The 19,010-nt window shown below is 36.6% G+C and overlaps 1 long non-coding RNA gene across 1 annotated transcript in view; it reads right to left on the bottom strand.

Annotated features, from left to right (window-relative positions):
- The window catches only part of LOC138712959 (uncharacterized), a 491,061-nt gene that overhangs the window by 259,162 nt on the left and 212,889 nt on the right, over positions 1 to 19,010 (bottom strand). The window contains exon 2 of the long non-coding RNA XR_011335772.1: positions 10,010 to 10,069. This is a non-coding gene — a long non-coding RNA (uncharacterized lncRNA). The remainder of the gene's footprint in view (positions 1 to 10,009; positions 10,070 to 19,010) is intronic.

Here is a 19,010-nt window from a genome sequence, read left to right on the forward strand (position 1 = left end):
TGTCTATATTTAACTGAAAATAAATGAAAAGAAAACTAATTTATTTGCCTTAAAAACTCTCATATGTGTTGTCGTTCTTAGTTTTTCGTCTTCATTTCCAAACCTACACGACCTGCAAATTTGAAAATTACGGACATTTAATCAAAACAATAAGTCAATCACGATAGAAAATTACACTACATTTTGAAACGTGGCTGACTAAAAATAATCTAAAATAGTTAATTTTGCTTAAAATTTGAATTCGCGAACAATTTTCCGAATCCAATCTCCCGAAATCTATATATCTCGAAACTTTTCTACAGAGTGTTGCAAAACTCCATACTCAAACTTCTAGGCATGGTAGAGGAGCCCAAAACAAAGATGTTTCGTTATATAACCATAGGTCGGAATAGTTGTGTTAGTCGTCACCTTCGAACGGAGACATTGCTGACAGACATTGAGAATGTGGTAACCATTTAAAATGATTTTGATGACATTTTGCTTACAGGTATTGTTCAAACGTGCGGCCTCCTGCTTAATAAATGATGTACAACGACGTGATAATGCGTCTCTGATACATTGAAATACTCCATGTTGGTGTTGTAAGTGATCGGCAGCTACAAGAATCCGAGCAACGAGGTCCTCTTCCGACACAATTGGCGTTTCATACACTAAACAGACAAAATCGAGTGGGGTAAGGTCAGGAGAACGAGCAGGCCATGCAATGGGTCCACCCCGGCCAATCCAATATTCACTGAATGTGTCAGGTAAATGCTCTCGAACTTGAAGAGAGAAATGAGAGGTTGCGCCATCATGCTCACCATGAGACGCTCTGCAGCTCTGGAATTACCATTGGCTGCACCATAAACCAGGTGTGTATCAGCGAGTTCTACAAAACTGTATGCTTTCATCGTCCGTACTCAACGAATAACAACAAAGATCTGTCAAATGTCTCACAGTTTTATTCTGTTCTTAAAAAAACAAACAGTATTTCACCAACAGCTCTAATGTTATAGCATAATCACTGTTAGACTTTAATTGAGGTTTTTTATTCAAAAGTCGCAATTTCTTCTTCTTATGTAAGTAATTTATTCCATCTTGTCTTCAAAGTTTCAGCAATTACAACATGGGATATTTATTCTATATTCTAATAATTTATTTGAAAATTTTCACCATTACTTTAGAGTTTCGGCGAATAACTTGCAATTTTTATTGCATATTTGAAAACTTCCGCTTGACAGACATCTCTTACCGTCTGTGATGTGCTCGGTGCCAGTGCCTGAACCGAACTGGCATCATCATTGTATAGTGAGGATCACGTAAGAGCAGTTCCTAAAAGGCTAATTTGGCCGTCTCTTCAGTGTTGCCAACAAATACCAGATATCACCAAAGAGGGTAAAATCACAATGACAACAACAACAACAATAATAATAATAATAATAATAATAATAATATACTACATTCCCGTCGCTCTAATTTCCGGCAGCCAATCGCATTGCAGGTCGGCTACATTTAAACGTGTGCGTCTTGTGATTCGCTTATGAAGACGTTATTCATTTCTTAAGGCTCGATAAATACTTAATATAATAGCCTGCCATTTTCGCTCTTTCGTTGGCGTTCGCAGAAAGCACACGAAGACGTTATTTGCCGCTCAATTATTTGCTGAATTGCAGTACGTTTGATTTATTATCATAGGAGCTACGACATGATAATGTTTAACGGTGTGGCAAATAGGTTCGTCGTATGGTAGCTCGGCAACGAAAGAACAAAAATGGCGAACGATATTATCTACCTAGACTTTATAGAGCCTTCACTTCCTAAGACGTAAGCAAAGCGGAGGAGTTACGCCGGGAATAACAGCGTCGCGACTATAGGCCTAGTAAGAATAACGATTATTTACTTATTTACTACATCTCATCTTTATGTTGGGAGGTATTTTCCAATTGGTTCATTAATTTGTGAAAAAAAATTTCTATCTATCACCCAAGTGCATGTATCACACCACACTATCTGACTATAATCTTGAATTGTAACCACAACACAACACATAATGTCTTATTATAATTCTGATATTAATTAATTATTAGTATGTTCGAATTTCACTAGCTTCCAGTAATCGGCTCAGAAATCTAGAACAATTTGAATTGTCATGATTTCCCTTACCGACAACAGCTGTTTCTGCTGCCAACATAACAGTTAGAAAATCACTACCAGTTGTAGTATATCTCAGTATCGAAATTCGTAAAGAAGTTGGGAAAAGAAAATTCAACCTTCAAACTAGAAAATCACCATAATCCACTAGCCTATGTAATAATGGGGGAAAAATGGTGAGATTTCCCCTCAGGGTATTAAGTAAGCTGATCCGGACTAAACTAAGCAACGGTACGCTTACAAAGAGTCGCACTGTATTCTTTTCTCTCCTTCAATCTGTACAATCATATCACTTTAATCCTGAATAAAGCATGTATGTGTATGTATGTGTATTTGCATTTGCTAAGTATTCCTGAATTTATAACAGTACTGTAATACTTAATCCATATTTAAAGTTATGTACAGTAAGGAAAGAGTTCTGCTTAATGAAGTAAGATTTTTCATGAAATTAGAAGCGTATATTTCTAAGTTAAATAGTATGTGTGATGTCATGAAATTGTTTGGAGAGTGCAGATGAAGAGTATCAAGATTTCTCACTCCTGTCACGTGTTGGCATCGAGATCTGGCCACCTGTTTCCAAGAATGGAAACTTTTAAACCCATTTCCTAGCTCGTAAGCTCTGCTCCAAAAGTCTAAATGAGGCGAAGAGAAAGTTATTTCTTTTCTGCCTAGAGTATCAATCGTTTAACCAACTTATATGAACAACAAAAACGAATTGATACTTATTCAACTATTTGGGGAAAGATAAAAATACGAGTAGAGTTCATATCTGCCCTGACAGTCTTATTAAATAACAAAGTAAATAATTGAAGCTTGAGTCATCTTATTTGAACTGAATATGTTTCAGTTTTCTATCGATTGATATCATCTCATCTCGTAGGCTACGATGGGAATCAGCAATAATGCAATTAAACTAGCATAGCAAACTCCTGCAAAGTGTTTATCGCTGTTTCAATCAGTAGTAAGTACCATACAAGGATGTATTACACAATGAAAGCTTGTACGTGGAGGTAGGGTTGTACACGGCTTGGTCTAAACTCAAAGCGTTAGATTGATAAAAGTAACTAAACGTCTTATTTACCTTATTTTCCGAGTGTATAAGTTACTTCATCATCCAATGAAGCATTTCAGAATATCCAGCTGTTATTTATTTGACAATTTGAACTAAAAAAAACTGGCTTTCTTCGACTGTACAACACCTGTGACAGAAAGTCCGGTTTTTTGACAGGAAATAAATTGAGATTGCAGCACTGAAACAACTTCAATGTACCTGATTCCTATATCAGTACATTATATAAAGGAGTTCGTAATTTTTCGTTCAGCACTTGTTTCACATAAAACAATAATATCTCGAAAAGGAAGCAAAAACGAGCAAAATCGTATTCAACTTCTCCGTTTGAAATATCTCACGGAATAACACACTGAAATTAATGACATTACTTACGGTTGAGCCTGTATTTCAGTTCGAGAATATATTTTACTTGAAAATAACAGAATTTGTATAAGCACGAGTTAAATAATTCTTATAATTTATAATACTTACTTACAAATGGCTTTTAAGGAACCCGCAAGTTCATTGCCGCTCTCACATAAGCCCAACATCAGTCCCTATTCTGTGCAAGATCAATCCACTCTCTATCATCATATCCCACCTCCCTCAAATCCATTTTTATATTATCCTCCCCATCTACGTCTCGGCCTCCCCAAAGGTCTTTTCCCCCCCGGTCTCCCAACTAACACTCTATGTGCATTTCTGGATTCGCCTATACGTGATACAGGCCCTGCCCATCTCAAATCGTCTGGATTGAATGTTCCTAATAATGTCAGGTGAAGAATACAATGCGTGTAGTACGGCATTCTCCTGTAACTTCATCCCTCTTAGCTCCAAATATTTTCCTAAGAACCTAAGGTCTTATGGCCTTAAATCTGACAGCGAAAATAAAACATTCTATTCTCAAACATCCTTAATCTCTGTTTCTCTCTCAAAGTGAGAGTCCAAGTTTCACAACCACACAGAACAACCGGTAATATAACTGTTTTATAAATTCTAACTTTCAGATTTTTTTTACAGCAGACTAGATGACAAAAGCTTCTCAACCGAATAATAACAGATATTTCCCATATTTATTATGCGTTTAATTTCCTCCCGAGTGTCATTTAAATTTGTTACTGTAGCTCCAAGATATTTGACTTTTTCCACCTCTTAGAATAATAAATCTCCAATTTTATGTTTCCATTTAGTACAATATTCTGGTAACGTGACATAATCATATAGGCCTACTTTGTCTTTTCTGATATGTTAGGAGAAAATTCATAAACAATTAGGGAAAACACAGAAATTTTACTTGAAGCAAGTAAAGCGATAATGTATAATAATTTATTATTTATATTTCTGTGACCGGGAGGAAAAAGGTCTTAAGTAAAAATTTTTTATTTTTCAGGAGAGCAGCAGAAAGATTGAAATTGGTGTCAATTATAGAGGTTTTTTTACTTAAGAAATTTTTCCTGGATATTATTTGTTTATATTTATTATAAAATAGGTAATGCTGCTCATTTAACAATTTTCTCGATTATTTTAAAAAATAGCCGCACTTAAGCCCTTTTAAGACTAGAATCCAAACTGAGTAGAAGGGACTATGTAAACACAAGACCTTTTTCATGTCAAAATAAATGAGAAATGTAAATTATTAGGAATGCAAAATAGGTCTTAAACAATATAGGACTAATTACCTAGTGCTTAAAGTTTTAAAAGGAAAGGGCATCAGTATGTGATAAAATAGCTAAAATACAAGTTAGACCTTTTTAATAGGGAAGCATGGAAATTAAACATGTGATATTTGTAAGGAGTAAAGTATTAATTATTCTTAAGTCATTTATTCTGTGTGCTGGACTCAAAAAGTACTTTGGTAACGCTCTATAAGTCCAGTCAGGAGTCTTATTTGACTTTAACAGTTTTACAAATTGTAGAGAATTGTTTCCGCTTTCAAAATATATAAAAATCTAATTAAATTACATAAGATAGGTCAGATACAACAGTGTTCATGAATGAGATAGTTATATACAATAGAAGTGATTTAATACAGTTATATGAACACTTTTTAATGATTCAATAAAATTAATAAAATCGGTTAAAAACCAGACATGTTTCGGAGGTATGCTCCTCCATCTTCAGTGGTAATACCACGACGCTGGTACAGATGTTCGAGTCAGTCAGAGAGAGTCAGTCTTCCTTAACAGCGTATTCCGAATCTCACCGGTCCGGTGGCATCAATGACGTCACGTTGCAGCGAAATAAGGAACAAAACTGCTGGAAAGATCGATGCTGTCATGGCGACTGTACAAGTTGTTGTCTGTGCTACGCTAGCAAAATTTTGCGAAATTTTCGTACTCCCATCTCGTTCAAAGAAAAGATAGCATAAACAATTTATTTCTTGAACCAGTAGTAATAACTGGTCCGTTGACATGTTCGCTCATAAGCCATTAACATATTGTTTTTACGTTGTGCTCATTACAAACAATACAGCAGAACTAAAGCAGAACACACCGCCATGACACAACAGTGCACGATGTTATTCGTCTGCTAATTCCCGCCCTATACAAGAACCAATCAGATTCACTGATGGCGGCTGATGGAGACTGCCACCACCTCTGCAAGTTGATGGCACCGGTGCGACACCGGTGGAGCATGAATGACGTCATCGGTGGAATTCGGAACACCGTGATGCTATCGGATTGCTCACCGGTGAGATTCGGAATACGCTCTAAGCTACGTTACGCGGTCGAACATCTGTACCAGCGTCGTGGTACTACCACTGAAGATGGAGGAGCATACCTCCGAAACATGTCTGGTTTTTAACCGATTTTATTAATTTTATTCAATCATTAAAAAGTGTTCATATAACTGTATTAAATTACTTCTATTGTATATAACTATAAAAATCTCATTTTCACAAAAAATTGACTTAAGACCTTTTTCCTCTATATACTGTAATTTATACGATTACTATAATAAATAATCATAACATCATTCACAGGAACGAAAACTTCAAAATAATAATCATTAAACATATCACTTTTCCAAGATTAGCATGTTTACCGAAAGCGTGATGCATAATTCTTAAGTATACTGTAAGAGTATTGCGTGTGTTAAGAGTATTTCGATTATCTCTAATTGCAGAAATTGCAAGGGCTTCAGGTTTCTAACTGGTGTGTGCCCAACTCTTAGCTCACCCGCTATGACAACATTTCGACTGCACTTAAAGCGCAGAGGTGTATGTTAAGTTATGTAAATATATACCGATAGCATCTCGTCACGACTACCTGTCACATAAATATTCTCGTTCACTGGATGCTAGTCTCTGTTCGCAATTTGTATCTGGATATCGTGTCATTTTATAAGGTTGTTAAACTACGATTATGGCAACATAGGAATGACGAATTGTTGACTGCCAATTCAAATTGATGTAGTAGGCATAAATTGAGGTAAGGTTTCGTAATGGTATTTCTTCTGACATGATTTGATGTCCAGTTTGAATCTGTATCTTTATTTCTTCCATAGCCTACACATATACCTACGCTACTCTGAACTGGCAGTATATATTCACACATCTGTATACTCTTGAATAGTCCCCATAGGCTAAACGTCTTGTAATTACCTCAAAATTCAATGTCCACGTGTTCGTTTCCAATCGATGGAGATAAATTTTTAGTTTGAAAAAAAAAATCCTAAATGCGATTACTATCGGAAGAGAAAACAAAGCCATTAGCCCCATGAAAATAATGTCATGTAAAAGATAAGGGAAGATGGTCTGTAGCATATGCTACGCGTGCACATGAGATTTCTCAGCAGGACGATTTTCATTTTCAATGGAAACTATCGCTTACATTGAATCCATTCGACAGGAAAATATAAATATCGAATAACTAATTTCATACTTTTCATTCGATTTCAATTTTTTTTTTTATTTTGATTTGTAAAATGTCATTCATTAAATTTTCCACATATGAATGAAAATGTTGTATGACATTAGAAAAATCCAGGAAAACAGAGAGGGTTTGGAACTGAATGGGTTATACTGTATAAGCTGCTTGTTTATGCGGATGACGTGAATATGTTAGTAGAAAATCCACAAACTATTACAGAAAACACGGGAATTTTACTTGAAGCAAGTAAAGCGATAGGATTGGAAGTAAATCCCGAAAAAACAAAGTATATGATTATGTCTCATGACCAGAACATAGTACGAAATGGAAAGTTAGAATTTCATCCTTCGAAAAGGTGGAAAAATTCAAATATCTTGGAGCAACAGTAACAAATATAAATAATACCCGGGAGGAAGTTAAACGCAGAATAAATATGGGAAATGCCTGTTATTATTTGGTTGAGAAGCTTTTGTCACCTAGTCTGCACCCAAAAACCTGAAAGTTAGAATTTATAAAACAATTATATTACCAGTTCTAATTTCTGGTTATGAAACTTGGACTCTCACTTTGAGAGAGGAACAGAGGCTAAGGGTATTCGAAAATAAGGTACTTAGGAAACTACTTGGGGCTAAGCGAGATGAAGTTATAGGAGAATGGAGAAACTTACACAAGGTAGAACTGGACGCATTTCATTCTTCACCTGACATTTTTTAGTTGGTTATTTAACGACGCTGTATCAACTACTAGGTTATTTAGCGTCGATGGAATTGGTGATAGCGAGATGGTGTTTGGCGAGATCAGGCCGAGGACTCGCCATAGATTACCTAGCATTCACCTTGGGGAAAACCTCGGAAAAAACCCAAGTAGGTAATTAGCCCAAGCTGGGATCGAACCCGCGCCCGAGTGCATGTTCAGACCGGCAGGCAAGCGCCTTAACCTGTTTTCTTTTAAAGTTACTAGCATTGCTAAATTGATGTTCGAAAAGTGGCACAGTTCTGGAGGAATGGAACTCAGTTATTGTAGTACCCATTTTCAAAAAAGGAGACCGCAAAAGATGTGAGAATTATAAAGGGATACGTCTTCTAACTTCTATATACACAAGATATATGCTAAGATCATAACTGAACTATATTTATTAGAAGCACAAAACGGATTCCGTAAAAGACACTTATGTCCAGACTGTACAAGGACATCATTTTATTTTTACTTCAGTTTTTATTGCACCTGAGTTTTTTAATGTACTTCACTCCCACTCCTTCTACTAGCAAACTTTTACACACAACCAAAGCCGCAAAGTCGTCTTATAGACGTAGTAAATAGCACAGAGTGAGTTCCAGAAATATGATCATATTTTTCAATAAATAAAGAGCATTCACTCACTAATGAATCATATTTTCGCACAGGTACTGTGCGTCCGTTTAGTTACGTCGCATCCCGGTTTCCCCCACCCGTTTCTGCTGGCTCCTCTATAAAGGCTAGTGGCTGAGATGTCTTAGCTCTTTTCTGAAAACATTTGCTGTTAGGAATTTGACTTGTACGTAATATTATACACCTATTTAAAATAATTTAAATAAAAGGGCGCAGTTAATCCTTTGCAGCATAGTGGTAATTCAGAAGAACTACTGTTTTCTTTCTTTCTAAATTTTATGGCACGGATATTCCACCAAGAAAACACCTCCTGACTATACATAGAGGTGCCATCTGTGTTTTGAAATTGTGTGCAAAGTTAAAATGTTGAAAAAAACATTATTGAAACTTTGGTATGATCCATGATAAGAAAAACATAAAAAATTAATTTGGCCTTCAAAGGGTTAAGTAAGTAGTTGTCACATGATTCCCCCCCTTTCTAAGACCTTCCAACATAACCACATGGACGTACAGTAGCATATCTGAGTAAATTTATCTATGCGGATCGGGCAGAAGTAAAAACTGAATTGACACTACGTAACGTACACTGTTATTGAGTAGGTACAGAATTATTTCAACTGGCGCAGGATTATGGCTCACACATGCATGGCATTGCATTATTTCTTTGGGGTTACTGTGAAACAGTTGTGTTTGCTAAACATCCTACAACGATAGAAGAATTAAATAATTACATTCAAGAAACCATACATTAAATTTCAGAAGATATGTTTGAAAACGTCTTTGATAATATGCACAAAAGATCTGAAACCTGTATCGAAATGAACGACCAATGTTTTCAATAATTTGTTTTAATATCCATATTTTGATTACTTTTAAATTTTAAATGCACTGTAAATAGTGTATGCTAATGTGCTGTAGACAGTAGACTATAATATACAATGAGTAATAAATACGTCCGCCTGGATAGTTCAGCTAGTGAGTAAAAACACTTACTGTTAATACTGTACTGTATTTTGATTAAATAAAAACCTAATAAAAATGATCAAACTCAAAATCGTAACAATTCCTATTTTACGTAAATGGATGCACTACTTTTCTTCCCTCCTATAGCTAGTGAAGTTATTTTTATTATATTTAGTGTCATCAAACTTCGGCCGTGGAAGGGGGTAGCAAACAGTGTTTCGGTTCTCAATTATTAATCCAAAGTAATAGTCAGGTAAATATTGAAAATGTTAGTAAAAACAAAATGATGTCACTCTGTCTTTTCAATGCAGCAGTTAATAGAAAAGACGAAAGAGTCCAATCTTCCCACTTACATCTGTTTTATTGATAACATTAAAGTGTTTGACATGGTCAGAAGAAATCTTTTATGGGAAATTTTACATATTAAAGGCTTCCCGCAACATCTTATAAGAGCCATTGAAAGTTTATATAAGGAAACGAATATTACAGTATTGTATCAACTGGGAAAGAAAGGAGTAAAAATAAAAAAGTTACAAATCAAGGAGTTAGACAAGGTTGCCCTCTGTCTCCCATTTTACTTAATATATATTTAAACATGTCATCAGAGATTGGCAGGATAACTTACCTTTTGATGAGGGGACACATTTGTTGAACTTCTTTTCGCAGATTATCAAGCAATACCAGCCTACAACAAAGATTATCTTCAAATAGCAATGTACATACATATTATCTAAAACAATTAATAAATATAATCTAAATATATCAAAAGAGAAATCTAAAATAATGGCATTCTTCGGGAAAAACCAATGGCATTATTTGAAGGATTATGTGGTACTTTAAAATAACCCTTCTTCATAAAACAAGGAAGCAGATATTACTAAAATTTTATAAAGTAATGTAGTCCCAATGCTGCTATATGGATCCGAATGTTGAATCTTAACAAAGAAACTAAGAGAAAGCAAAGAGGTTGCCAAAATGAAATTTTTACGTTCAGTTACAGGCATAAAGTCACACACAAAATCACTAACGAAGATAAATGGTCATAACGTAACATTTTCAATTTGAATGACAAGATTTTAAAGAAACAAGATGAATATTTAAATTATATTTTAAGGATGGATGAATCTAGGTTGCGACATGTCCTATTCCATTTACAACCCATGAAGCGGAAAAAGGAGTAGAGGACGCCAAGAAAAACGATGGAGCAACAAGTTCAAAATTAGTTTGGAAACTGAAAGAGACAATTGGATCCAAGCTATGAAGTTGTTGATGATGATGATGATAATGATGATGATATTAATTAAAAGTAATCTTACATACATACACATACATACATAAGTGTTCCACTCAAGGGTAGGTATTTCACTGCAAATCCAGCATTCTCTAGTCTTTCCTATTTTCTGCCTTCCTCTTAGTCTTAGCATATAATCCAGTTATCTTAATTTTTTTTAATTATAGTTTATATAACGACGCTCGCAACTGCAGAGGTTATATCAGCGTCGCCGGATGTGCCGGAATTTTGTCCCGCAGGAGTTCTTTTACATGCCAGTATATCTACTGGCATGAGCCTGTCGCATTTAAATACACTTAAATGCCATCGACCTGGGCCGGGATCGAACCCGCAACCTCGCGCATAGAAGGCCAGCGCTATACCGACTACGCTACTGAGGCCGACAAGTTATCTTAATGTCGTCTATTATCTGATATCTTCTTCTGCTCCGAACTCTTCTTCCGTTCACCATTCCTTCCAGTGCATCCTTCAGTAGGCAGTTTTTTCTGAGCCCGTGACCCAACCAACTCCTTTTCCTTGTTCTAATCAGTTTCAGCTTTATTATTTCTTCACCCACTCTTTCTAGCAGAGCTTCATTTCTTAATCTCCCTGCCCATATCTCACTCTCCATTCTTCTCCATATCCGCATTTATTTTTCTTTTAACTTGGTTATTTAACGACCCTGTATCAACTACCAGGTTATTTAGCGTCGATGGAATGGTGATAGCGAGATGATAGCCTATTTGGCGAGATGAGGCCGAGGATTCGCCATACATTACATGACATTTGCCTTAGGCTATGGTTGGGGAAAACCTCGGGAAAACCCCAACCAGGTAATCAGCCCAAGCGGGAATCGAATCCGCGCACGAGCGCAGCTCAGGATCGGCAGGCAAACTCCTTATCCGACTGAGCTACACCGGTAGCTATATCCGCATTTCAAATGCTTCTAGTTGCTTGTCTTCACTTCGTGGTAATGTCTTATAGCTTAAAATTTATTCACTGCGGATGGTGGTTATGTAAATCAATGTACTGATTTCAGATAAAAATAATTGTAACCAGGAGTTATCTTTGTCACGAAAATGTGAAATACCGCTCTATATTAGAAGTACTGATGCGTGCAACAAATCTTATATCCAACACGAAGTCTTCCTCTGACTGTAACATACAGAGCGTCTGTAAATTAGATCGACAACGTTGGGATCGGATAGATAATATTTTTAAACCACTTTTGTTAAGGAACAAATGAGTTATGACGTTTCGTTTCAGTGCAACAAGGTTTTATGTCATTAATAGGGCGAGCTTACAGAGATAGAGGTATTGAACAATAAAAAAATTAATTACTTGATTTAATAAACAAACTATTAATGTTACAGGTATTCATTTAACCCTAAAATACACAAAAATTCAAATAATAAAAAAACACCGCAGCCTGAATTCTATACACTGTTGCCCATTTCTTGCTCATCAAAAGTGTTATTAAAAGTTTATCCATGTACATACCACTTGAGATCACCCATTTCCAGCATACTAGCAGAAATATTCATACCGCAACATAGAACAGACATTATATACTAAACAAAGACAACAACAAACACGCAGACAACATCATATATTGGCACAGATACGTATACGTAGATGACATACTAATACTATACAAAGGAAACAAAAGATAGATGCAAAACGTGCATCAACACTTAAACAAAATACATCCAACGCTACACACTGCACGTTAGAAATTGAAAACAACAAATCCATAAATTTTCTGGACATCACAACTAAATTCGGCAACAAACACACATTCAAAATCTACAGAAAACTTATAACAATAACAGCAACAACAACAACAACAACAACAACACACATACACAACACATCCAACCACCATCACAAACAAGTCGCATTCCGAACAATGGTACACAGAATACTCAACATACCAATAAGCCAACAAGACTACAAAAAAGAGCTAAACACAAATACATAGCACAAGAAAACGGATACAACCCTAACATAATAGACAACATAATAAGAAAGTCAAAACATAATAATAAAAAAAACATAAGAATACAACACAAACACAAGAATACAAAAAATACATCACACTAACATACGAAAACAAAAACACACACAAGATTGCAACCTCATTGAAGAAATTAAATTACAACATCGCATACAGAACAAATAATACTCTACAAAAACATCTCAACACACAAACAACACAAACAAATACAACCACACAGGCGTATACAAACTCAAATGCAACAACTTCTACATAGGACAGACAGGCATATCATTTCAAAAACGTTACAAAGAACACATCACAGCCATAACAAAACTACAAAACACTTCCACATATGCAGAACACATCACAAATGCTAACGACACCTACAGAGACATAAAGACAGACATGGAAATTCTACATACTCAAACAAAAAACCAGAAACTAAACACACTAGAACAATACTAAATATATGAAGGGTTCATAGCCATAGTGGGCTATTTATTAAAAACGGAGGAAACAAGAGTTAAAATTAAGTGATTACCATAATTTAACGAAACATATAGCAAGTAAGACAAAGTATGCACATTAAAATTAAAATGATATGTCAATCTTCATTAAATTATGGTATTTACTTAACTTTAACCCTTGCTTTCTCCGTTTTTAATAAATGGCGCTTGGCCCGCTATGGTTCTGAACCCTTCAATTAGACACAAAAACACATCCAAATGAAATTCTTAACACACAATTCAATTTCAGAACACACATAGTCTTTTACTCCACATTACACTACACAAACACACCCCCACAGGAAACACAAAAAAGGCGCCAAGACCAGCACCAACCAGTTCTGAAGATGGCCCATAACAGGCTGAAACATGTACGGTAAAAAATTAACACGAGAAAGACATATAATACATATTCCGAAATTAAAAGTTTGTCTATCCGATTCCAAACTTTGTCGGTGCAATTAAGAGACACCTTCTCCTTGCCTTCAGGTAAAGGAAGTGAACTGAATACCTTCCCGTCATTTGTGTTCTGTACAGTGACTATGGAATAAAAAGTCTGTATTATAGCGTTTCAAGAAGTGTTTATTTTTGGACCTATTTTTTCATGTTATTGCCCTGAATATGTGGAATTAAATATGCTTTCCAAATATGAGCCTATGTAATTCATATATCTATTTCGGGTGGCGGTAAGAAAAATGCGGAGTTGTCTACCGCCCCTATAGAGAATCCATTCAGTAACTAAGCGGAGATTAGTTGAGACATGCGAGTAACTTACTTGTTATGTACCAGCATTAGAAATCAACGACATATTTCCGATATAAAATTATGCTTTGGATAAAAATTCACATAAATGTGCACTGAAATTGACAACTGGCAAATATTTTGTCCTTCGTACTTGAATTGTTACGATGAAAACATTAAGAATAAAGGAAGGGGAGAAATACATATGAAAGAAGGAAGACGAAGGATTAACACAAAATGAAAGAAAGGAGAGAATTAAGGAAGAACAGAAAGAGAAAACCGCAAAGAAAGAATTATCAACGTGGTTTTTATTATTGCGATGTACCGAAGTATATATGAAATTTCCGTGCAGGAATTCTGTGTTATCACATGATGAAGGATCGGTGGAGCGGATTAAAATTCTCTCCGGCACCATGATTCGAACCCGGGTTTTCAGCTCTACGTGCTGACGCTCTATTCACTAAGCCACACCAGATTCCAATTCCGATGTCGAATTGAATCCTCTCAGTTTAAGCTCTACCTCTTAGTTTCCCTTTAGTGGCCAACACTCATATGTACTTCGGTACAACGCAATGATATGATATACGTATATAATCACTTAGTGATTTAAGACGACGCTCATTCCGTCGGATCCCGGCCACTTAGTCACCCGTAATGAGTGCACCTCTGCACATTAGTGTGTTGGACATTGTGCCACGGTCACACATCTGTGACGCAATGCATGAGGGTTGGCCACTAAAGGGAATCTAAGAGGTGGAACTTAAACTAAGAGAATTCAATCCGACATCGGAATTGGAATCCGGTGTGGCTTAGTGGACAGAGCGTCAGCACGTAGAGCTGAAAATCCGGGTTCGAATCCCGGTGCCGGAGAGAATTTTTCTCCGCTTCACCGATCCTTCATCATACGTGGTTTTTATTCATTAACTCTTTCATATATGTGTGTAGTTGTTCAACAAATTGTAACAATGATTTTATGTCTCTTTCTTTGATGTGTTATCCATTTGAACCAACATACCGTTACAAATGCTAAACTTGCAGTCACAATACTGAAATACCCAGGAATGGAGAAAACTTCGGCAAGGAAGGGAAATTTCTTTCAAACAACCATTTGTAAAAAAAAAAAATGTTAAACACGAAATCATAAAATTAATTTCAAACACGCGAAATGAAAATAACTTTCCTTTCAGAGGTTAATTAAATAAGTAGTTTATGTAACAGATTTATTCCCCAAACAACCGTTTCATACATGCATGTATTATTAAAGAATGTAACCTCTCTTCAGCACAGTGATGTGTTTAGCAATTTCGTTGATTAATATTAATCGTACATCTTTCCACATGGCTGCTCGCTTTACTTATGCACTTGTCTATTCCTGTCCTGTACCACACATGTGCGCACTTCGATTTGGTCACGCAACTAATTAAGGTAATGGGTAACAGGTTTAAGTGAACTCTGTTCTGACTATATCACTGAGTCACGTAACTATTTGCTTCATGCACTTTCCAAATGAAATTATTTCGTTTCATTGATTATGTTCCCATACTGTTACTCTTCCGGTATCAACAGATCAGTAGTCTGTTGAAACTGATTCCTGCGGAAACTAAAAGTGAATAATAATCCACGTATCCTTCAAGTAAGGTATATTTTCATTAATTTTAACAATTTATTCATGTTATAGCTTGAAATAAGTGTTGGCAACAAAGAGATAACTTACTGACTGATGTATGTATGTATGTATGTATGTATGTATGTATGTATGTATGTATGTATGTATGTATGTATGTGTGCATGTATGTATGTATGTATGTATGTATGTATGTATGTATGTATGTATGTATGTATGTATGTATGTATGTGTGCATGTATGCATGCATGCATGCATGCATGTATGTATGTATGTATGTGTGCATGTATGTATGTATGTATGTAGGGTAAAGGTTGGTAATATTGTGAATTTCAGAATTTATTACAATTTTACTGAGCGAAAGAAGGTTTTGTGCAGAAACTTGACCACGAACATTCCTTTAATACGTTGACGCAAAAAACCGTTCTTCCTCTCGCTCAGTAAAATTGTAATAAATTTTCGAAAATAATTATTACAATATTACCAACCTTTACCCTATGCTGAATAACCAAATACTTTACTACAATAATATCGGACAACTGTATACTAGCAGCATTGACGTGAGTGCGAAATGCCGCGAAGCTGACATCTAGCGGAGAGGTATGCTATTACGATCACAAATACAATTTAACATAGCGGAAATCGGACTATTGTTTAAAACGTGAGGTACTAATGTGGAATAATATATGAAACACTTAAGAAATGTTGAATAGTATTTACTGTAACGTTATTATTTCATATCAAAGCTGCATATTTTGATAAATATTGCATATTTCGTATTACTTTCCGTAATAAATTGTTACATTTTTTTGTTTGCTTTAGTGACAGAAAATTAATTCTAAAATTAAAGCTGAATTTACAATAACGCTTTATACAAAGTGTTTCAAAAATACGGGACATAATTTCAGGTATGTATTTCCCACATGTAGACAATCAAAATAGTTCATTACAATATGTGTCCGGAAATGCTTCATTTCCGAGTTATGGCCTTCACAACATTGAAATTCACCGGAACGTTTTTCTTTCCGCAGGTCGTTGTCATTACAGAAGATGTTCAAAATGTTCACCTCCTGCTTGAATACCGACCTCACATCGATGTCTCATTGACCTGCGAACACGATCCCAAACTCCAGGAGTATTGCGTATGTCCTCAGAACATGACACAATTCGATTCCGAAGGGATTCCAAATCAGGCACCGGAGACGAATAAACCAATGATTTTAAATGGCCCCACAAGTAGAAATCGAGAGGGTTCAGATAAGGTGAGCGTGGAGGCCAAGAAATTGGGCCACCTCTACCTATCCATCGATCGATCAGGAAACCTTCGATCCAAGTACCGGCGAGCCGTACGACTGAAGTGTGCAGGAGCGCCATCATGCAAGAAGTGAATGTGTTGACGATTGATCATTGGAGTGTCTTCTGAAACATGAGGTATGGTGTTTTCCAGGAAGTTTGTGTACGCCTGCCCCGTAAGTCTGTTTACAGGTACATGGGGTCCAACTAATCGATCACCAATGATACCGGCCCACATGTTGAGGGAGAACCGCACCTGGTGATGAGATGGAACAGTTGCACGTGGGTTTTCATACTCCCATACATGCTGATTGTGGAAATTTCTTATGCCATCTCGTGTGAACTGTGCTTCATCTGTAAATAATACTAAGGCAGGAAAGTTCGGATTTACACCACACTGCTGCAAGAACCACTGACAGAACCTAACTCGTTCGTGCAGGGTAATCTGCTGGTGACAGGGCCTGTACACGTTGCAAATGATAAGGATACAATTGATACTCTTTCAACAGTCTCCAGACAGTCGTATGAGGAACATTCACTTGCAACGCTACCCTTCGTGTGCTGATAGAAGGAGTCATGTTCACAGCCTCCAGAATCTCCTCCTGTACTTCTGGAGTTGTAGATCTTGGTCGTCCCCTTCCCAAACCAGGAGAGTTAAATTTTCCATACTCGCACAGACGGTAATGGAGACGTACAAATGTCTTCCGATCTGGACATTGTCGCTGTGGGTACCTCTCCTGGTACAAACGACGAGCCAGCGCAGCATTGCCGTCCGCCTTACCGTACATGAAGTGTATCTCTGCCAGGTCTTGATTTGAATACATGTCGCACAGTCTAATGCCTACACAACACTGAATGTAACCTTCGCCTCGGAATGAACTGTCAGAGTGCCCTCTCAATGTCTCCTTTGACGGCAACGACCTGCGGAAAGAAAAACGTTCCGGTGAATTTCAATGTTGTGAAGGCCATAACTCGGAAATAAAGCATTTCCGGACACATGTTGTAATGAACTATTTTGATTGTCTACATGTGGGAAATACATACCTGAAATTATGCCCCGTATTTCTGAAACACCCTGTATATCCATTCCTGAGAGCTGCAAAGAAAAATTGGATAATAATCTGATGCTTGTAATAATTAGTAAAGGCATGTGGAGAACAATAAAACTTAATTTGCTAAAGCCTTAAAATTTCCAATACATTTTAACTTCTATTCATTTATTAGGCCTAAATTAAAAAGGCAAATTTTTATTGTTCTATCAACACAGAGACGAAGGCATTAGGCCTACTAAAGAATGTTGTTGGCTCACGTTTTATGATCGCTCTGAAATCGAAAGTACGATTTGGAGGAGTTTGTAATGCTGTAATTGTAGCAGTTATAAACAGCACATATACACCCTGACATTTTAACACAGCACTAATTAATAAAACTATTTACTAGCCCAGCAGAAATCTACATTACAGATTGCTTCGCGGGTTTCAGCGAGATCGGACGGAATAATCGCCGTCTTAAATCAGTCACACGTAATGAGTGCACCTCTGCACATTAGTGTGTTGAACTTGTGCTACTGTCACACATCTGTGACACAGTGCATGAGGGTTGCCACTAAAGGGAAACTAAGAGGTGGGGCTTAAACTGAGAGGATTCAATCCGGCATCGGAATTGGAAATTCGGTGTGGCTTAGTGGATAGGGCGTGAGCAAGTACAGCTGAAAATTCAGGTTCAAACCCCGGTGCCGGAGAGAATTTTTCTCCTCTCCACCGATCCGTCATCATACGATAACGCAGAATTCCTGCATGGAAATATCATATATACTTCGGTACATCGCTGTAATAATCTATAGCAAATGCACGTCGTTCCATGTTAATGGCCACTTGTCGGGCAGCTTAGATGAACGATGCTTGCCTTTTTCACTCACCAGAGATCAAGTTATTTGCAATTTGTTTACCAGCCCAGTATTGTGTTTCTTTGGGGGATTATGGACACCAAATTCTCCCTGGTATGCCCTTTGAGTAGCTGTAATTGAATTCGTAATCCAGTATTGCTTCACAAGGAAGAGCCGTTGATTTAATGTGTAATGCATTATCAGTGACTAAAACAAAATGTCGAAAACAGTTGCCAACAACAATAAGGAATAAAGAATAAACATCTGCGAATCGCGTGAAGGGGAATCTCGTGCAATGAAAAACTGGT

This window comes from Periplaneta americana, chromosome 14 (assembly GCF_040183065.1).
Source record: "Periplaneta americana isolate PAMFEO1 chromosome 14, P.americana_PAMFEO1_priV1, whole genome shotgun sequence".
Taxonomy (NCBI): domain Eukaryota; kingdom Metazoa; phylum Arthropoda; class Insecta; order Blattodea; family Blattidae; genus Periplaneta; species Periplaneta americana.